Source organism: Ooceraea biroi, chromosome 4 (genome assembly GCF_003672135.1).
Source record: "Ooceraea biroi isolate clonal line C1 chromosome 4, Obir_v5.4, whole genome shotgun sequence".
Lineage (NCBI taxonomy): Eukaryota > Metazoa > Arthropoda > Insecta > Hymenoptera > Formicidae > Ooceraea > Ooceraea biroi.
Genome location: NC_039509.1, coordinates 7,228,176 through 7,251,034, shown reverse-complemented (window position 1 = coordinate 7,251,034; position 22,859 = coordinate 7,228,176). Strand labels below are relative to the sequence as shown.

At 44.7% G+C, this 22,859-nt stretch overlaps 1 long non-coding RNA gene across 3 annotated transcripts; it reads right to left on the bottom strand.

Annotated features, from left to right (window-relative positions):
* Positions 1 to 866: 866 nt before the first annotated feature.
* Positions 867 to 22,289, bottom strand: LOC105282578. Of its 3 annotated transcripts, none has more exons than XR_003406454.1 (3): positions 12,586 to 22,289; positions 9,047 to 9,400; positions 867 to 1,790 (listed from the first exon to the last, which is right to left on the bottom strand). It is a non-coding gene; the product is annotated as an uncharacterized LOC105282578 (long non-coding RNA). The 3 variants fall into 3 exon arrangements; XR_003406453.1 differs by having other exon boundaries at positions 867 to 9,400; positions 12,586 to 12,819; positions 14,141 to 22,289; XR_003406452.1 differs by having other exon boundaries at positions 867 to 9,400.
* Positions 22,290 to 22,859: the final 570 nt, after the last annotated feature.

Here is a 22,859-nt window from a genome sequence, read left to right as displayed (position 1 = left end):
CTTAGAGCGGCATTGTTAATATATCATCTAAGTATATTATAATACCGTTAATAATACTCATTTCACGTGCACCGTGGGTCGAGCGCAGTCCAGCGCAGGTCCATAAACTAAGCCAGCAGAGACAAAACCTGCAATAATTTATCGCAACGAACTGGCACCTAATTCGCAACACCTTCGTCCGTGGCAGGACTAACGCGTGAAGATTTACGTTTAAAGTGCCGTCTCGTGAAAATGTACCGGCAAGTCGCAAATTATATCGATCTGAAATATCCGCGTGTGCGAAAGACAGCCCGGAGTTATTATTCGCCGCAAAATGAGCGCCGTCAGTTTGGCGAGACCGCGGATAATTAAAATCGATAGGGGGACCAATTTGCCGCGTCATTTTGTGATTTCTAATCGGCCAGCGATGTCGACGGGGATCCCGACGATAGCGATAAAGAACGTCTCCCTCCCCCGCTCTACCTTTGGTCGGCTCTCCCTCTTTCGTGCCACGAAGTCGTCTGCTATCCGACCATTCTCTTGCCCAATAAATCCGTAATTTATCGCACGAGCTACGAAACTCGCTAATAAATCCCTATAGACGCGACCCTCCAACGCGCCATGAGAGAAAGTTCCAACGTCTCGGACGAAGCGTTGGACTTTGGGCGAAGAAAACGAAACAAAGTTGCAAGTTGTATCTGTCAGTGTACAATTATCGATATTTCGAGTATCGATATTTCAAGTATGTGCGAGACACGCATGCAAATGCCAGCGATTCAATTTGCAGAGATAATTGCCTATCTGTTTTATTCATCCTTTTTAAAGACAGCGTGGAAATTTCGCCAAAACAATGAAACAGGAATGAACATTGCATTATAAGGCATTAATTAATAAGAAATTAATTAATTTTATTTTACAAATTTACATGTACGATTTGCATGGTAACGTTACATTTGCGAGATTTGTATTATTTGTAAAAAGAGATCGATACGAATACAAGCTTTCAAGAATAAGCGGAAGAGGATAAATCTTTTCCGTTCTAAATCCTTTCACGAGCTCATAATAAGAAAATAGACACGACGTCAGCGATATCATATAAAATTTCCGAATGCTGATATACGATCGTACTTATAACTCTCATTTATCAACGTAGACACGTCTTCTAGGTGAAATGGAACGGATAATATTAGATGTGTAATATCTTCCGGTTTAATATCGAAGATGTGACGGACTTATCAGAACGAAACGAATGTATTTCACATCTTTAACTGTGTCTTTTATCGAAGAGTGTAAATATTAGCGTAAATCATACGGTAATAATTTCAGTTTTATATATGATCTGTGAATATATCTTTCTCAAATATTTTTACCTGATTGTATTCTAATAAATTCTTATCCTTCATAATTAGATGAAATTTAGAGATCAATTAATATTTTAATATATAAGACAGCATTTATTTTATAATTAATACTTATTTGTATAATCTTCGAGTGATCGCGAAGAAAGTGCAATAAATCTTTTACGAAGAGGGCGAAGAAAATTCCCTTGCAAACTCGTTGATCCAGAAACGGCGATTGGTTCCGAGATCATTCATGTAATCATCGTATAACTCTTTGGAACGAGGAAGGAAAGTAGCAGCGAATTCTCGCATATTCTTGCAAACGTTCATCGATGCGGATCGCCGCAAATCGGCGACCTGTCCTCGATGTGGCGCAAATCCATACTTTCGTCATGATGCTGCGGCTCTCGCTCTCTTCGTACCTTCTCTCTATCGCTTTTTCCGTTCATATGGATGCACCGTTAGATTTTACTGCAACAAAATCTAGCATCAAATTAAATCTATCGACGGTTAATTGACCTTACTAAAGAGTCAACCCGAAACAAAGGTACTGGACATAATAGCTAAGGGAATGAGATTGCGATGAGGAGGTATTTATTGCCCTTGCCTGGAAAAATTCGTTCTTTATACGGATGTTATCTCTGAGAAGAACACGTCTGGCTAAAGATAAATAACTGTACATTGTAACGGCGCTTAGAACTCACGTTTAATGAGAAATGCGAGAAATCCGGTTTCGAATTACATAAATGCTCGTTAAATATATACGGTACATGAAAATAATTTTAGTAGATCGGAGCAAAAGGCCACAAGAGTGCTGCATCGTGGGTTTAAATTATAATTTCATAAACTATCATCCATTCATCTACTCCTATGTATTCACCACTTCACAATCCGTTATAATCTCGACTTGACGCGAACAAAGATGGTGTATCCACAATTATATGTATCGCGTTGTGACGGGGGAGAGAATTAAAAATTTACTTTGTCCATAATTCGAGGGGATTCCCACATAATGCAGAAGAATACCAAGTTCTTAACGTGCACTTAACGCACTCGCGCACCGAGACAGGAAGCATGACAAACGAGAAACACCGGAACGGCGATTTCCATCTGGAATGTGGCCGCCTGTGCATCCTGACTTTAACGTCGAGACTGTTTGAAACGAGGAACCTGCCATTTGCGTTATTATGGCGCACCGCGCGATATCCCAGACGAGAAAAAACGGAGTGTGCGAGTCGATCGTCAGATATGCGTGCTGCGGATCATGCTTAATAGTCACACCGTAAAATTAGTAGACGAATAGAGAGACGGTTAGAGCGCATAAGGGTGGAGGAGGGGTAGTGACACGGAATTCCTCCAAAGAGAGCTACCGAAAAAAGCCGCTTGGCCGAGACTCACGGCTCGTTAATTTCGTCTCATTACCATCTGGCGAATCGACAGAAAATTCGCGGTTCCGCGTCGCTCTAGATTGTAATTTGAATCCGACGCGTATACAAGCCAGTCAGTCTATGCATGCCGGTCGAAACGATCCACATTTTCGGATGCACCTGCGAGCATCGGAAACGAAACCGAAAGCGAGATCGACGAAGCTGGCGAGCGTAACGTGCGGTTATACTCGCGGTCAATCTCCTAGGAAATAATAGAGAGCCCCTCTCTGGAGTTGCCGTTAATCTCGATCTTTAAACGAAAACGAAACGGTCGAGGTCGGAGCATGTCGCGCCGGCAAGAGCGCGGCGCTCGATCGACACCCGGGGGGCACCCAGGGGCTCTTGTACGGGTAGCCGGCGATTTTCAGTCGTCAAAATATACGTCTATGCCGTTTTCGTCGGCCGGTCTGGTATCCCCGAGACATCGATACCATGGTCGTTGCGCGGGCCGATACCTGTTGCTGCCGTTGCAGCGGCCACCACCCCCTTCTATCCTTCCTTCCGTCCTTCCTCCGTTCGCCCCGTTGCTATTGCATGCCCGCGGGTCCACCGCGATTAGACCTTCTCCGTGATTAGAGCGTGCCCCACTGTGATCGTTTCTTCCTTTATACCCGCGCCCGTTTCGTCCGTTTCGTTTGTCTCGGAACGGGGCACGGGGAATGAACGAAAATCCACGGATTCGCAAGTCTATTATGGGTAGCAAAAAGCTCTCGAAGAAAAAAGAGAGAGAAAGAGAGCGGAATCACTCTCGAGCGGTTCGTGAGAATCAACGAGGCGTGCTGTGCGTTTTCGAATCGCAGCGAGCGAGCTGGTTCCCTCTGGAGAACCATTCTCGGGGAGGGGTTATTAGACGTGAGGCAATTCTTCCCGAATTTCTAATAACACGGTGGCTGCCACTCGGATGCTCGGAGCAGTGGAAATGACCGCTTAACGGTATTCGCGAAACTGGTGCCACTGGGTATTCCCACTTTATTCCCGTGGTGGGCATGGAATGAGAGAAGGACTTGGCATTAATAGCCGCGAATGATTTGCAAGAGCACTGTCGTTCGATGAAAGAAATATGTAATTATGCTCGTGTGGTTGCGCGCAAATTATACGTTGCGCGGAAAACTGCTTTGTATGTTTTCCTCTTGGCGGAGTTCCGTTTAATTCCTGGTGGTAATTATACAGTAGCGGCGTATAGGATTCCATGTTCACCCTCTTGTGATATCGCTGCTATCTTTTAGATGATACACATAATGAAAAGATTATTATATGTAAGGGAGTACTGGAGCATGTTATTAAAAAATTTTAGAAAATAATTTAGAGCAAACAAAGAAGAGGAATTGCTCTGTGGACTTTGGAGCATACACATGTATATACGCCCAACATACAATCTTCTGAACTTTTTACTTGGTTTGAGAATACATTGCAACTCGACTGCGCGAATTACTACCAGGAGAAACAAGTTTTTTTTCCGAGAATGCTTCGGGCTATTATTAAAGATGAATAATTCTCTCTGAACTCTCAGTAATATAGAGTTATTATAAAAGAAAGAGAGAGAGAGAGAGAGAAACAAGAATGCGAGAACATGGGTGCAGTTTTGCAAAATGTGGCAAATTTGCAACTTTGTAACTTTGCTTCTGCTAGTAATGCAACGAAATATCGCCGCGGATGTATCATGGCACCTTGTCATCCTTGTCAACCTTATCGCTTTTTTTTATACATACATACGTGATCGCCCTTGTTTCGCCGAGCATTACATTTATATATATACATATTTTAAATTTATGTATAGAGTTTTCACGCGGTTACACCGCGTGAACGTTCGCCTCAAGTGAAAATGGGCGAAATCGAGTTTAAGAACTTGTTCGCAAAGAATAAACGAGAATTAACGGGTACTATGCAAATTATCGCAGCCGCCAATTAGTTGCACCGGATCCGAGCGCGAAAATTTGTCAACCAATTGCGCGCTGTGTACGACGGGAAAATATAATTGAACGTTGCGTAATTGGAATTTAGCGGCGATCGTTAAAGCAATCGGTTTCTGTCATGCGTACGTACGCGCGTACACACAAGCACGGAACGGACAACCGGTGTCCATCGAGCGCGGGTGTGTGGGAGCGAGACAGAAGGAACGAAAGGTATAAAAAGAGAGAAGGATGCAGAAAAACACGGAGGGAAGGACGGAGACGCCCGCGTGATTAGTGTCAACGAGCCAGTGAAAGGAAATTTCTAATTGCATGCGTGCCGCACGACGCACGAGCGTGAAAAGATATTCCGACGTCGGAAACGTGTGTATACAGCCGAGCGCGCAGGCGATAGTTAAACTGACAATTATCCACGATCGTGGACTACGTGGGAAGGGACACGTGGGTTACCCCGAGCGATCAGAGACAAAGCTGCTCCTATCTCTTATATCAGTGGCACAAAGTCGTTCTTTTCTGGCTCGGCGATCTCCCGACGTCGACTCGCGCGTATCGCGCGATCGTCTCGGACCAGAGACGCCACCGACGCTACGATTGCGTGTTGCGAAATAACTCAATCTAATTAAAGCATTGAATAAAGATCGCAACGCTTGATCTGCAAACGGTTAATGTCTCTCAAGACTCTAACAAGCCGCGTTCACTTCATGCGTGCGCCGTGCGTGTGCAACATTCGCTGAAAAATGATGCGATGCGAACACTACGAGTATAATTATCTCTCTCCAAATCTTGAGCGGGTTTTTAAAAATTCCAAGAGAAAAGAATACACAAGATGCAGAATAGCTCCAGGAAAGAATAGGGGATAATTTGAAGCAGAAAAACGTCCATGTGCGAAAGAATGGAAATACCACGAACGAGAGAACGTTCGAGGTCAAATCGATCTGAATTATTAAAAGCAGACATGTAATTATCGACTAGGTGTCCATGCGAAGGCGAGTCCTTACGTCGAATAGGTGTGCCACCCGCTCGCTCGTTCGGCGCGGGTTACGTCGCACGCGGGAAAGGAGCGGCGATTCACGACGGACACGTTTCGCGTATTGACAGACAGCCGTATTATTATATCATTTCAGGTGGAAGAAAAGTAAGTGCCGGAGTAAGCTTTCGCTGGAACGGAAGATGCGATTTAGCCGAGAGCGCGCGCTAGCTCGTTCAAATGTCATTACGCGAATCACAGTTAAACCCAATGCCGTGGAATCTTCGTGTCGTGCGGGCGCCCGTAACCATAGGTTTAACTGTTTGAAATCAATGACTAATCTTGTACACGCACGCACGCCGCCGGTTAATACCTGGCCACGTAACAATGGATGAAACGATCAAAATCGTGATCGCTGAACGAGTCGACGTAGATCCAGCACATGGCAGGATATCCCATCTGCCTCGTAACGTACTGTCATGGAAAAGCTTGGAAATACTTTCGAACCATTTATGTTTGTTCTGCTATACTTGCTTGCTAAATGGAATACTCTCCATCTGACGTAACTCCGACGGTTAAGCAAATTAATTTATGTGATTGTGCGTTTATGTTATTCTGCGTTTAATTTTTGTTGCTTCAGTTACTGCTCGTGGCATAGTTACGGATAATGTAAATATTTGATCATGAACAGATTAACGCATTCTTTTCGGAACCATGTTGGTGCTCACATGTCGCCGGATGTGATAATCCTGCGGCAACGCATCACGTGTTACGTAGGCATGTACTTAAAGTTCCATTGAATACCAGTACGACGAACGGCGCATCTGGCAATCATTTAAGAGTATTACGAGTTTACATTGGCAGAAACCGTGTATCAAATGTATACATGCAGCATGGCAAATTAATCGTCATGTGCTGATAAACGATGCGTGCACATCGGTACATCCTAATAATTAATAACTGTCGCGTGCACAATTAATAACAGACAGCAATTACGAACATTGAGTTTCAATCAATTTTCAGCATTAAATATATTGATGTCTAAACCTCGAATTGGGGAGCGATTCGCGCGCGAAAGTCCCCGGTTTACATTATGCAAGATCGTTTTATCTGCTCTTATCTTTTTACTCGTTGCGCTCTTTAATCTCGAAATGCTCATAATTTCTGACGCCCCAATGTTGAAGGAATCCTTTTTAATTCGTCGTGTAGAATTTATAGTTGAGAGGAAACGCGATAGTTCTGCTTTCTACTTTACTACCAAAGAGTTTCGAGAATTTACGGCGTCGTACCAAAAGGAGTAATCCAACAGTAGCGTACGATATATTAAATGCTCTCGGCTGTCCTCGTCGTCTTTACTGGTTTCGAGTGTAGTCCGGTTATCTGGTCGCAGTATTATAGGTCGCACTAGCGTAATATAAATATCGAAGTTATGGCTTTCTCGGCTACTACACACCCGGCTTTAACCAACACGCATAAACCAATTGTATTAACATCTCGGTGTATCCCCTGATCTGCCTGACAGCGAAAGTGGAATTCTTGGCGCAAGTGTTTTCTACAACGTAGGCGTATCCCTTAACAAGTTGTCCCGCGATTTTTTATTGTTACATTAACCACTTGCACGCGCGTAGTTACGCTACTGTTAATGCAGGATATTCGCCAAGGAAAACGAGATAAAATTTTATATCTTAGAGTGCGGAAAAATGTAATCTTCCATTTGCGAACGCTACGTCTTAAATTGTGGCTCGATTTTAATTAGAAAAAAGATTGGTCTCAAAATTGAGATCGAGAAGACACCTTATATCTAGACAATATTACGTTACATACGTAATGTCTGTGTTAAATTAAATTTGCTGTATTGATGCATACAATGATAACGTAACGTCAATCAGGCCCGACGTATACAACAATATAATCAACGTCTCGTTATCGCGTGGGCATTATTGGTTCGCAGGCGAACAAATATCGTAATCAGGCTTCGGTCATGCGGCGGCGAAACGCATTACTCGCCGCGTATTGACAAATCAGCCGTACGTCCGGACGTATCTGCCGATCTGACTGGTCTCGAAAGTGTAATTATTAATAACTGTCCGATCGGGCCCGCATTTCCCGCACAGTAGGCGTTACTTACAATCGGCGAAATGACATTACCGATTAATTATCGATATTGTTACACGCGAACAGTCGTAAGAAACGAATCTCCAGTGTGGAATCCGGGCCGCGGAAATTGGATCACGATAACTTTCCTCGACTCGGTCAAAAGCAAGTTTGTTTTAAGATTGAGATTAGTGTGTGCATGAGACATGTTTTTCGCATGTGTGCGTCATGGCATTCGATATTTAATTCTTAACCCAGGAACAGAAACGATTAGAAAAATTTCGCAATGGTATCTGATCCAACGAATCATAGAGCAATCGGCTGCTCGAACGCAGTTACGAGTCACGGTTGAATCGTGGATCGCCATTAATTAAGACAATTTGCATTTGATTGTAACATGACTGTAGTTCATTAACCAAAGCACCACGAATCGCGGTTCGATCCGCCGATTAGGCGCTTCGGAATCGGTAGCAACAATCAGCATAAGAATAGACCGCCGGTTTCGAAAACTCTCAACAGTAATCGAGTCTTCTCGTCGTTTCAACGGGTCATTGGACTCGACGATCATCGTCGATTCTCGATCATGAAACTATAATTGTCCCGATGACGTCTCTGAGTTACGTGTACAAGCGCGCCTGATTATTTGCTCATAGAAAATTCATCGCGAGGACTAATTGCGACTAATGGCAAGGAACTAAAGCCGTAGTGCAGTTCAAACTGTGTCAGAGGTCAGAGCGGAGCAAAATAATGCAATCGCATTGACAAGATGACGTAAATGTACACTCACACTGAATCAAAATCAAATTTCGCTACGTTATATTTCGATATACAGATCGGAGGGTCTTTATATTTCGCCAAACAAAGAAAAATGAATTTCTCTATGATATTAAAAATAATATAATATATAATATTGTAATTAAATAAAGAATTTTTTCATGGAGAATTTTTAATGATGTGTAATAAAATATTTTCATGGTAACTGGCGCGGAAAAAGATATCCACTACATTATTAAAAATTGATTTTATCTTGATATTTTATTATCCGTGAGTCATTCGGAGGCGCTCGATAAAATGTACATACTCGGATGTATATGCTTATACTGATATTTTTATGAAGTTTCTAGAAAAGGATTTCGCGCGCGGTACGCGCCAAGAAGAGCAAAAATAAAATAATCATGAGGATTGAAAATACAGCAAGTACCGAGCAAGTATCGAGCGAGTAGAACAAACCACCCGCACACCGCGAGAAGGAGCGAACAAAGGCTCGTTGTGCGCCGGGAGGGGGAGGTTATTGTTGCTGCTATGGTTGCACGTTCGTGACTACAATACCTCCAGTCCGTGGAAAAGGAGCGCAAGGAGGCTGCCAATCGGGCAGATTCAGGCAGTTCCTGGTAACTTTCTCCTCTCTGGCTCTCCGCGCGGCGAAACTCGACTAGTGCGCCCGAGTCATGATCTCTTATGTAGATCCACTTCTTCCTTTTCGTTCTTTCCTTCTTCTCCTTCTCCTGCGCCACCTCCCGCGTTCCTTTACGACCGCTTTTGCTCCGGAATCGCTCTCTTACCTCATCATCTCGTTGCGACATAGCCGCGATCTTCGGGGACACGCTTTCTCGCTGTACTTCTGCTTGCCTCCAGTGTCTCCAGAGCATCGTAAATCTAACGAGCGGGGCCCAGATCGCAATCCTGTGCTAAGCCCAATCTACATTTGTCATAATAATTCATTCGTACATTTATATAATATATTAATTTCTATAAAACGAGGTTTGAAAGTTTTTGGATATAGAATATATCCGACAGTTATTAAAACTAAATGTAGTTCAATATAATTATTAAAGGTATATAATATTGTATTAAATTATTAATGAAAACGAAATTTTATAAAAATTGTATAATTCTACATCCCAATTGTGCCGAAATAACAGAAAGCATCGCATTTGAAAGATAGAGTTGGAGTTATTTGCATTTCCTGTACAAACAGGCGAATGTGATTTAGATAGTACGACTCTCCGCGAGTTATACAGGCATTTGCACCTATTACGTACCACGTTTAGCAAATGGCAGCGAGATACAATATGACGGTTTGTTCTACCCGGTGAGATACAATGGTTCAAGTGTGTCTGTTACGACCGCGGAGAGACCGGTGTGTAACCGGGCCGCGCGCGATGCACGGTTTCTCGTAAACAGTTTCCTCTGACACCGGCATCCATCATCGTTGCCGATATTAGCGTGTACCGAGATCGCAGATCGGTACCGGGCGTAGGAGACCACAACGCCCGGCGGGCTCGCGCGAAATCGCGTCAGCTATTAACTCGCTATTACCGTACTCCTCTCTCTTTCTCTCTCGTGTGCAGGGTATCCGCTCACACGGTGTACTCGCGTGGTCCCCCTCGTTAAGAATCGCGGAATGTAATTTAAGGCGACGAGGCGCAGCCTTCGTGCCCCGGCTGCAATAACTCCGGTGCCTCGGAACGCCGCGGAGCGTCGCGGCGCAGAAAAGATCTTTATTTATGCGCTGTTTAATAAGCGCTTACTATTGGGTTGGCCAAAAAGTAATTGCGTTTTTTTCCAATAGATGGACATACATGTCTTGAAATGTAACTAACTTCATTCTAAACCGCAAATTCATTATGTAGGTTAACAACTCACAGTTCAAGCTTGTTTTACAAAAAGAAAGTACACGATTTCGTTAACAATTGTTTCTTTGCCGTCGATTTCAAAATGGAAAATCAAAAAGAACATTTTCGTCATATTTTGTTTTATTACTTCCGAAAAGGGAAAAACGCTGTGCAAGCTCATAAAAAGTTATCTGATGTATATGGCGAAGATGCTTTAAAACTGCGGCAGTGTCAAAATTGGTTTACTAAATTTCGATCTGGAGATTTTAATGTGAAATATGCACCACGCTCAGGAAGGCCAATCGAAATTGATGATGACAAAATAAAGGCACTGATCGATTCCAATCGGCGTTTAACGACACGAGAGATTGCTGAGAATCTTAATATATCGAAATCTAGTGTTGAAAACCATTTAAAACGACTTGGATACATTAGTAAGCTCGATATTTGGGTAGCACATGAGCTGAAAGAAATTCATCTCACTAAGCGTATTGACATCTGCGATTCTCTTTTGAAACGTGAGGAAAATGATCCATTTTTGAAACGTATGATAACAAGCGACGAAAAATGGATCGTCTACAACAACGTCAAACGAAAAAGATCGTGGAGCAAGCGTGATGAACCTGCTGAAAGCACTTGAAAAGCAGATATTCACCAAAGAAAGATTATGCTGTCAGTCTGGTGGGACTTTAAAGGTATTCTGTATTTTGAGCTGCTTGCAAGGAATCAAACCATTAATTCAGACGTATACTGTCGTCAACTGGATAAATTAAATGATGCCATCAAACAGAAACGTTCAGAAGTGGTGAATCGCAAAGGTGTGTTTCACCATGATAACGCTAGACCACATACAAGTTTGGTCACTCGTCAAAAATTGTTGCAGCGTGGATGGGATGTGTTACCACATCCACCATATTCGCCAGACCTGGCACCATCAGATTACCATTTGTTTCGTTCTTTGCAAAACGCCTCGAATGGTAAAACCTTTACTGCTGATGAGGATATCAAATCGTTCTTGGAATTGTTTTTTGCTGAAAAAGATAAGAACTTTTTTGAGCGCGGAATCATGAAGTTGCCTGAAAAATGGCAAAAGATAATCAAACAAAATGGACAATATATTGTTTAATAAAGTTTTTGTTTCCCATGAAAAATTCGCCTTTTATTTATATTAAAAAAAACGCAATTACTTTTTGGCCAACCCAATATTTACGCGCCTGCTGCAGCGATTTCCCTCGGCCTCTGACAAGAGGGAAACAGGCGCTGATTAGGCACGCGATTAAAGTATGATTGCGACTGCACGAGTCAGCATCCGCGGAGCGTTGCACGCGATTTGGAGAAACGTCGCCGGGCTAATGAAGTTTTTCCTCGTTAATAAAGAATAACGAATGCGCCAATAAAACTGTCAGAGACACTTAGCCTGCCATCCTGTCGCCTTGTAGTGTCGCCTGGCGCGACTCGTTTTGCGTTGCTCAACACGCAGTCGGCGACCTAAATAATTACAGATACCGGGTGCACAATCGACGTTCCGACCACCTATAAGAACCGCCTACGCCAGCTACGACAAGTCTATGAGGCCGCGATCTGCACTCATCGACTTGCATACGTTCCTAATCGTCTGGGTTTCCACGTTCGCTCCCCGCAGTGGCTCCACAACTATTATCCAGATTATTAATGCCGCATACATTAAGGCGAAGGACATACGTAAGCGAAGGGTAACTATTATGCGAGAGCATTCAGCTGTGCCAAGGAATCCTTGCTCGTCATCTCGACACAATGCTGCAGAACTAAATTATTTTTTCCTATTGTATCCCAACGCGCCGCGATTTGCCATTAAGAAATTGTTTTTGAATACGGCTGAAGGCACAGACTCTTTTCGACATAATTGACTACGGAGCTGCGTGCTTGTAAGTCCCAAATCGCTTTCACAATTTGCCGACACGCACGGCACACTTGCGAAATAAGACATTCGCTTGTTTCTCTTACTTTTCTCGCGCTTCTCGCCAGTTATTTGCCGACATTTATTTTAAAAAAAAAAACTAATAAAGAGCATTCTAAGCTCGTTCGCGAACATCGGCAGTTTGCAAGTGCAATGCAGTAGAATCCCCGCGAATTGCGCAATTATGCAATTACAATAGCGCGAGGCTGGATAAGAGGTGTAAACGAGGAGGGACATGTGATTCTGCTCGCGTGAATTCGCGTCGGCGGCGAATCGGCATGATCGTACGGAGATTTAGCCCACGCTCGACTACCTACCTATCCTCTGCTGTATAGATTGGATCATGATCTTGCAGCGCGCGCTCGCTCGCTCTCGGTCGCACGACACCGCGGGGCGGAGAGTGATATCATTGCGGCGTTAAGGAGTGAGTCATTTCCTATTGGCATTAAGAGCGACAATCAAGCGCCACATTTAAGCGCACCGCCCTGCTGCCCGGACTCCCCGCGCGTCCCCTCTCTCTTCTTCAAACGTTAACTGGATGGACGTCGTGCCTGCGGACCAAGGAGAGTTGACCCGATTACGCAATCCCCTTGTTATACAAGGATGTGTGCACGTAATAACGAATCTGGTTAGCGCGCGACCGCGCACGACAAATCCGCGGTGCTTTGTCTCTCCCGCGGCGGGGGTGACAAATCCGCGATGCTGCCGCGTTGTGACGCGGAAAGCGCTCATTAACTCTTAACGAAAACGTTAATTGGACGCGACATGTCTCGCCTAATTCGCGGCAGCTATTATATCGTGATGTTAATTCGACGGTTTCGCGAATCAATTTCAACTCAGTTTATTAAATAGCGAGAACGCAATGCGATCGTGTAAAGTATTCTACAATTCTACAAACAAAAGCGCCGTTACATAAAATCATACCTAACATCGTACGAAGCTAATTTTGCTACTTATAAATGAAGGTAAAGTTGAGATATCACAAGGAAAAAAAAAGACAATTACGCTCGTGAACTTAATGAAGTCCCACATATGTGATGTGTAATCTCAAAAGACTGCCTCCTGGTGATCAAAAACGCTTTTTTTGCGTACGGACAGTTACGTGCCCGGATAGCGGAATTCGAAATTAACCGAACTGCCGGAGCCAATGCGACATTGAAAATGGCCAATTCTGAAGAAATGGCCGCCCCGAGGACACAGGTCACATTGTTTCGCGGCGTACATCCTTTTCAGTCCACGGACACGTCCGCCTGTGGTACACGCGGCTACGTACTGGCGTGGACGCGAGGAGAATCGCGAATTTTACACCGAAAACAAATCACCTGGCCCCCGTCGTCTGATGTTCGACGGTGCCTGTGTCCTTCGGAATTATTCGCATGCCTGCAGGAATGCACATGTCCGTGACCGCGTACCTCCTTTTTCTTCCACCGACAATTGTGTCGCACATGAAGTATATCTTGGTTCCACGTTTTTAAACATTATTTGATATTTTGAAACTGATATTTTAAAACTGTGAATGTATCATCTCGCACATATTAGTCTCTCTTTTTCTCATTATATGTATTTCAAATTATTTCTAATATTACGAATGTATAACATCTAAAATCGTATGTGCATTGATATTCAACAGAATATTGTCAGGATTAAATGAAATAATAATGATATTAAAGTGGCATTAGAGATACTGAGCCATCAATTTAACTTGTGTTATGCGAGCACATATTGAATGTTATACATATTATTAGAGAAATCTCAACTTTACCAACGCTCGGGTTAATTGTTACAATTTCACCCACTTGAATGGACAACCTTGTTATATAAAATTACGTAAGGTTTGCTCTGAGCACTTAGACTGTACAAAAGGCAGCTCACCACAACGTAACGAGCAAGGTCGAGACGCGAGGGTCTCTCATCCGGGTCTCGTTTCGGAGCGCCTTTAACGTCACTCGAACGCGATTGCCTGTGGTCCGCGAAATGACTCGCATTATTTCATCGTAAACGTAGCTCGAAAAATCAGTCGCGGAAGCAACCGGTTCCTCCCTCGCCGCTTGGCGTCGTGTCGTAAACGTCACGAAAGAATTCACGAGACAATGGACTCCAATTTCAACATTCTGTCAGCAATGTAAAATTCATGGGGAGCCATATTCGCGTGTAACAGTTTTAATGCGTCTATTTTACATGTACCAAATACACAACGCGATTGCAATTGCGCAATGCTCAGAGATAGCCCGTAATGATTACAGAACGCGAGCGTGTATACAAGTTATAACGCGGTCTTGAGGAAATTTTACCGCTCGTTAAAGTTCCCGTGGAGAACGAGACCACATCGGTCACGCGGATTTAACCGGTATACCTCGTGTATCGTGTCTCGAATCGAGAAGGATCTTAATTGCGCGAAAGCGCCACTTTCTAGATTTGTTAGACGCGTCCTTGAAATTCTTTTTTTTACGCTTATGAAATAAACCGCTAAATTGATTAAATTATAAAGTGCAAGTCAGGGAACGTTGACAAAACATCTTCGACGAGTCTAGGCAGGTTTATTGCAGTTACGATTAAACGTCGCGTCAGAAATAGAGGACTCTATTCCGCTCGTATAAACGTGTTAGCCCGGTAAAAGCGGAAGCCCGACAGTTGGTGTTCTACGCGCTTTTAGGTGACGTACGGTGTCTTTTACGACGTCGAAATCGTTGCTCGAAAATTGCGTTCCTCCGGGACGAACTCGTGTCGGGACACATATGCCTCGAGCATCTGGCATAGGAACGCTCGAGTACGTAATAACAGATCCGCCGCTAATTGCTTCGCGAAAATGATTTATCGCGAACAGCTCATCGGCTTAATGCGCAATCCGACGTCACCGATCGAAATACCGATGTATTTATCGAGGACGGCGAAGGATTTCCCGACGAGTTGATTCGCAGCGAGACCGAGGGCACACCGAGACAGCTTTGCCGATCGGCGGCTCGATTAAAGAGCGAAATAATCCGCGATCGAGCGCACTCGCGCTCGCGATCAACGCGCGAGACTAATTCATATCGCGCGTCGATCCGATCCGATCCGATCTGACCGAGGAATCTGGAGCAGCGGGGGCTAAGTGCCGGCCAATAAATCGAAGCATTAACCGATATACGCCGCCACGTCGGCGAAAGTGTTCGACGTTCAACACGCCCGCCGATGCAGCATTACGCCACCACTACGGCGCCAGTAGATAGGTGCACACGTACATGCGCGCGTGTACGGGCCATGCATGCGTGTACCGAGAGAGATACGTACATGAGAGAGAGACAAAGGCTCGGGCATCTCGGTGCATTAAGCCGGACTAAGCTAATTAAGGCTAAGTCGCGTAGTAGTGTGTGTACAATCGTGCAGTCGTGTCGCGAACGTACGTGTAAAGAGTGAAAAGAATGTCATGGTGATGGTGACATTAAACTCCGTACGTACTCGTTGCTCTTTATGAAATCATGAGCACGGGGCGAGCGTGTGAATTCCCGATTACTATCTGTGAAATCGAATCTTTCTACGAATCGATCGTATGCGCTAATTCTCTGAAATTCTCTGACGATTTTACGTGAGAATGAAAATACGAAATAGTCCATCCTTTTTTCTATGTGGATACGCGACGAGCTGTCTTGTGTGTATAGGAACGTTAATTCTTCTTTATCAAGCCTTTCATCGTTAAAATATTATTAGCCAGAAAAGCGAATTTCAAAAGGATATGTATATTTCAACTCTGACCTCGTTTAATACTCTTGCTAAAAGAGTAAATTTCCGAGCAAAGTACACTGTTAGGAGAGACGCGATGTGGCGAATATTTACATTTTCGTCAGATCTCTTCTTTCCAAGAAAAATTTTTAAAACGTTAAAATATCTTGCATGAATATGTGAAATGTATTTTTTCAAGAAAAGAATAAAACATTCTATTTGCTGATGTGAAATTGTGCTTTGAATATTTAACGTCTAAATTGATTTTGGCAGCTTCTATCGCGTGCTAACGTCAGTGCAATCGTTACTAGTCAAAGAAAAATTTATGTGCGACTTGAACACGTAGTCGAAATAAATCATATTGAAGTCCGCGGAAGTACAATAGGCGAGCAGCCCGTATGCTCCTCCTCGTCGCACGAACAAACATCCAAAATACGAGGGCCATTCCATAGGGGTCGCGCGCCCTAGTCACAAGCGGCTTGCACTATTACAATTTCCAAGCCGCATATGGTTTAATTTATCGTCGTGAAGTCGTTGTCTTCACGCAACGCGTGTGCCTGGTATTAAACGAGGCGTGCAGTGATATTATAAAGGGTCCTTGTGAGCACCGAAACGTATATTCCGAAACAAGACGGAACAAATTCTATGATGGATAACGAGGAAATACATCAGAGCTACTAATACATTCCCGCCGCCCCGTCGAAATGTACACGAAAAATAATTAAAGAATTATAAATTATTTTACTATAATACAAAGGAGCTAAGAAAAATACTCTCTAAAGTAATATTAAAGTAATATTAGTAGTTCTTTCGATAGTAGGAAACGTCAAGATAAACATCTCGGATATCGATCTGCAAATTTGCGCTTCTCGAGACGCGACTCGTAACCGCCGTTTGCAGCAGGTGGAATTGCGCGTAGAGCCTGCTCCTGCTCGGGACTCGTGCGAAAGAGAGCCTCTTCCGTAACGCGTGTGTGATGTGCACCTGTCACGCGCACGGAATAATATTCCGCGTTCACGTACCACGGCGGGATAGAATCGAATGCTCGGCCGTAAACAAATGGAGCGTCGAATTCACGCGAGTATGGATATCGGCGGGATCATATTACGTCATGCAATACACGCGCGCGAAGGATGTATGCGAAAATAGATCAGGATAGATTGTGTTGATTGGAATTCGTAAAAAGAAAATTGAATCACGTGCGCGTACAAAAATTGTCAATTTTCCGTAACGCGGAGATGACGTTTCTTTCACGCGAGTTTGCGTAACGAGACTCCCCCTTGCAATAATAATTTATTTTGAAGGGACGGCTCGAGAGGCAGAAATTGTTCTGCCGTGTGCGTTCCCGTATTTCCTGCCCGTCATAGAATAAATACGGGTGATAATGAAGGGATAGTTGGAATTCCTGGTAATATCGGCAACATTTTAATTTCCGCTGTTTCTTTTTGGGAAACTTCAGAAGGGCGCGGAAATAATGGAAATCGAATCCACACCCCACGCGCGATGAACATTCGTTACAGAGAGCGAACGTTTCTCGGGTTGGGAATAACGGAGGAAACAAACGATGGATCGCGGAAAAACGTTGGCGCAGAAATTGGAATAGATTCTGTTCCGAATCATTGCCCGCAATTTCTTATTCCCTCCGAATTACGACACGAACAAAAGAAATGGAAAGAGCGAGGAAAGATCTCAAATATAAACCACCAACCGCGCGACGTTTCCTAAAAAGGCCCGTGCAGATAATTGTTAGGGCCTGATAAGAAAGTAAAGGTCCCTATAAGGAATAACTAGGGATGTCCTAAAAAGGGATGCCCTATCATTGCCACATCGTGGCCCGATAGGACAGATGATTAAAACAATATTTTTTATTATTTCCTTATAAGGTCCCGAAAAAATATTTGTTACATGCCATTTTAGGGCCATATTAATATTGAGGAAATTAATCGGGACTTTTTAAGACCCTATTAATTTTTCTACACGGGGGCAGACTATCATAATTCTCAAATACGGCAAAAATACCGACACCGACGGCCAAATATTCACTTGTGTTCCAAATTTATTTCTTTACGGAACAAAACCGATCTTAATTTGTCGAGTACCGATAATTTCGCGCGAAGTGGAACTACCTGATATATCCGTGAAGCAATGCTGCAGTTTAACAAATTACAAGTAGGTCAAGTTAATCAGCACTTGTACATTAAAAATTTTGGTAAATTCGAAAGAACGCGGTAACCATCATTCATTGTTTATCGTAAGTTGATAGGCTGAAAGTTTACTCGCTGCCTCGACTCGGCGTAATTTATCAAACTCCTCCATGCGGCGTTAAAACTGTCGAGTGTAAAAGTGACCGTTCAAGGGCTCGGACGAGCGCCATTCAGTGTTAAACGTGATCGCTACGGACGACAAGAGCAACATAACGATCGAGCCACCATAATCAGGGCTAAAGTGAAAACCGCGGGAAAAAAAGCAAGAGGGGGATATCGATCATCATCGTTCGGGGCGCGTCCGCGTCGCATTCAGCGCGATGCATCTCGTGCCACAATTAATGTTACCTCGGCGAGCAAAGAGGATTATTAGACGAGAGTGATGAATGACCGGTGCGCAGACAGGGGCGTATCGCGCGACGCGGGGGATGCCGGGTGGTTAGGGTTTACTTTTGGGTTACGGGCGATGGTCGGAGAGACCATCAGACGCGGGGAGACGAAGGGAGAGGGTAGTCCTACGGTGAGATATTGGAGAATGATTTCATGCCTGCATTCCTCGGACCCCGTGAGCAACGAAGGAGAGATGCTCGCGGGACCCATCTGGAATAATAGAATACCATTTGCCATTGTATTCCTTTCTGTCTCTCTTTTTCTTGGCTCGACGATGGATACAACTACAAACGCGTATCGGTTATCCGCGCGTGTTATGTGCGTGTGTGCGCGCTTGCACGTGTGGTTTAGGACATGCGTGATGTTCGTGCGTGGACAGAAACGAATGAAAAGAGAAAGGGAGAGGAAAGTGGAATAGGGATGGTACGCGCACCTTCGTTCCTGTGTAATGCGGGATACATCTATGGTAGTCGAAGTCATTTTATGCTGTCTGCCCATCGGCGCGGTTGCACTCGGAATTATGCCGCCCGCACACATATCCCGCACCAGGATGCATCCAGGAATCTTTGATTCTCTTGGAAAGCGCCGGTGTCCGACAGATCCAAGAGCCGTGAAAGAGATCCCGGAGATCGAGGCTGGTTTGCGCGCACGAATGCGCGCCATGTCGGTGCCATGAACGCCGTGACTACGCTGGATGCTTGGTGCCCATGTGCTCGCGGCATAATTTCTCGAGCATTCAAATGCGTAATGATGTAACGTAAGCACGTACGCTCGTCCGCACGGCGTTTAGGCTCACTCGAGAGATACAGGAAGCGACGAGGCCCGATTCGTGACACCGAGTCGCGCGAGTCACAGCTGGGACGAGCGATTCCAGCTACACGTGTTCGACGTGCGTGTTTCGTAAGAAAGATCAGCAGCCATTAATGGATAAATAAAATGAAACGGCCGACTTAATAGTTGCGAGAATTACTGTAATCTTCCATGACGCCAGAAGTTTCCTCTTTCTTTTTCTCTTTTCATGTATTATCCAGAACTCGGTAATGCTAAATAATAATAATATTATAAATTGCTCATTACAAATTAAGAAGAAAAATATGTTAATTATATCCAATATTGTAATGGAGAAGTTAATTACAGTTTGTTGACATTTATATATATGTATATTGGATATTGGATACGAAGTGCATACTTGCGTTAAAACACATCGTATATATTACATAATATTTTATGTTCTGTAAAATAAATAATGCTCGGGACTTGGAAAGCTCATAAAAGTTGATCAGTTGCTTGGCGCAAGTGCGTCTCTAAATATCATCCGATTTCACGCAGGTGTCTGGTGCCTCCGCCGCTTTATTTCGGGGATTACAGGGGGGAAAAGCGAGTAGGGTCCCTCTGGATGGATGTATAATAATGGGGTAGTCTCTTAAGATTCCAGACGCAGCCGAAACAATGAAGGATGACGGCAGGAACCATTGTCTCGGGGCCTGCACATCACCAGTTCCCAATGCCGGAACGAAATCAGCAGCGTAGCTCGTAGAAAAAATATATTTCGTCCCCACTTTGCGTTCATTCGAGTTTATTAATGTCGCACGATTGGTATCGTGGATTATTACCTGTCAGTATCCCCTCGCGCTTCGTTTCTTACGTAAATGATCGTATTTATTTCACGCGACAGGAAAGGAAAGGAAATCTCTTCTTACGTAAACCTTGGTTGAGAATTCGCGGGGAGCTAACGTTAATCGACATCGGAATCGCGGGTATTGATAGGAGATCGCTTACGTAACATGCGTGCGTGGCGGAGTTCGCGACCCGATGACGCACGGCCGCGAGGAGAATAGCGCGAGGCAAGTCGAGAAACGATGGCATCATAGAAGGGAAGCGTAAAAATCGATTTCTATTCTCGCGGTCGCATTGTTCCGCCGTTGACAAGTTGACGGGCTTGAACGTCGGCTAATGGCTAATGGATCCTTCGGGCATCGCGGGTAGCGCACTGCGAAGCGTTTCTCTCGCGCGCAAGTCCGCAGGTGCCGAGGCGTGCTCGTACAACTGCTTGGTCGAATAGCGGTTGGGTCGATCGATCGATCGACCGACCGATCTACCGACCAACCGACCAACCGACCGACGTGCGCGTCTCATCCCGTCTTCTCTTGTATTCTTCTATTTTGCCCGCGGAAAGGCCACGGGCCGATACGAGGCGATATCGTCAGGCGCGATTGACGAAGGTGAGAAGAGGCCCGGCGAAGCGTTTACGCGCGCGAGCGCGAGACGCCTCGGATCAGGATCGACGAGGATCGACGAGGATCGATGTAACGTGTCCAATCATAGTTCAAGGCAGGGTCAGGAAGAAGAGCCTCGGCTTCTCGCGAGAGGAGCGCCGTAATGAAGCGAAATGGATTGGGCCCGGCGTGGCGTGAGAGTGCGTGTACGCGCTCGTCGTCGACTCACACGCACTCGCGCACGTAGCGGAGCGTCGACGTGCGTACGTGCGCGCGATACGAATTTGGCGAACGGCGATAAATAATGATGATCGATGACCGTTGAGAATTTCGTATTGTGCGAGTAAAGATCGCGATTACCTCGCAAATTAGGCGTAGCCGGGCTTTCGGGTTCCCGGGGCTTATTAACATACGATAATCCGTTCCGAGTAGATCGTTTCGTAGGATCAGTGACTTACCGACGAGTGGGATAACAATAATCTATCGAGCTATCTACAGTCAGCTTGTAACAAAACCGTTTGTACGAGACGTTACGAGAGAAATTCTTATCGTGTGCGAGGTATCTCGAATTATGTCAAAAGCATTCTCCATGTTCATCGCTTTTGCATAATACATACGCGATTCAGCTAGCATATATGATTGAGCTAGCAAATTTCATTTAATCATCTAGCCGCGAGGCTTCTCGAGCATGATCATCCCCTTCACGCGCAATCATTCCCGTTCAAATTCAACCTACGCCACTGTCCGCGAGTTTTCAGCAAATTCAAAACGCTGCTCGAAAATCCTACACCTGCTCCTCTTGAATGGTCATACATCCATCTTCAAACGGTTCGGCGATTAGTGGGTCCTCTCGAAAGGGGATGCCGACAGGTACCGCTGCTGCTCATAAGAGATGCGAAGGATTTCATCCATAATGCCTATACAAAGTCGAAATGGTGATTGTGAAATTATGACTTTTTCTTCATCAGGAGACTCTTCTTGGATCACACAAACTTATTATGACAGCTTGATAGATGTATCGAAATGTCTGTTTGTTAATGTTCTGAGCCGAGTCAGGTAACCGATTGCCGCAGCCGGCTTTTGCTTTTCCGCGGTGCAGCATGCCGTTTTCCGAAGCGTCGCACCTGTCTCCCGAAATGCATCTCTGCGGTCTCTCGCTCGAGCGGTCAGACGGGTCCGCCGAAGGGAAGAAAGCTCTCTGAAAAGTGCTCGAGACCGGCGCGCCTAATATGTACACAGGATTTGGTTTTTTTCTCCCGCTTCCTTTCTCCCGGCTCTCTCTCTCCTCTCGAGACCGCAGTAAGGTCGACGGCAACCAATATTTGCGAAGCACTTTCATTTTCGTGACGCGTTGCCCGAGATACTCGCGTATATACGTTTCTGGTCAGAGCGCCGCGCTTTTACCCACTACCTTACATCCATTTAATACCTCCATTGTGCCGCGCTCTCATGCGAGGCTGCTTTGCACACGGAACGAAGACAGCGAAAGGGAGAGACGAAGGTCCAGGAAAGCCGGGAAGCTGAGGAAGAGAGACAGAGAGAGAGAGAGAGAGAGAGAGACCACGCGGGCAAGATGTGTAGCAAACGGATCGCGGGTCAACGATCAAGGACCTCTCTCTTCTCCTCTCCTCTTTCTCTCTCTGACCGGGTTTATTTGAGGACGATTTAAAGATCTCCCTGTATGAAGAGCGTGACTCGACTTTATTAAAGTCGACCCTAAAGCGCTTGCTCGCTTTTATTAGTTTCTCTTTCGTCTTTATGTAGAAAACACATTGCGCCTCATGTCCGACAACACGTTCGTGCTATCGAATTTAAGTACAAGTCTGCCGTAACGAATCGACGCGTGATTTGCACCGCATTTAGATTCTCCGTGTAAACGTTTAGAAGATATATATATATATATATATATATATATAGGTCGGATTGGAATGGCAGATTCGAGCTTTATCGCTATACGATAGTGATGAAACGCGTCTGTTTAATTGCCCGTGACTAGAGAGAAAAATCAATGCTCCGACGAATGAGCGAGTAATCGCTCGCCGTATCCGTTTCGCTTCTATCCTATAGCGAACTGTCGCTGCG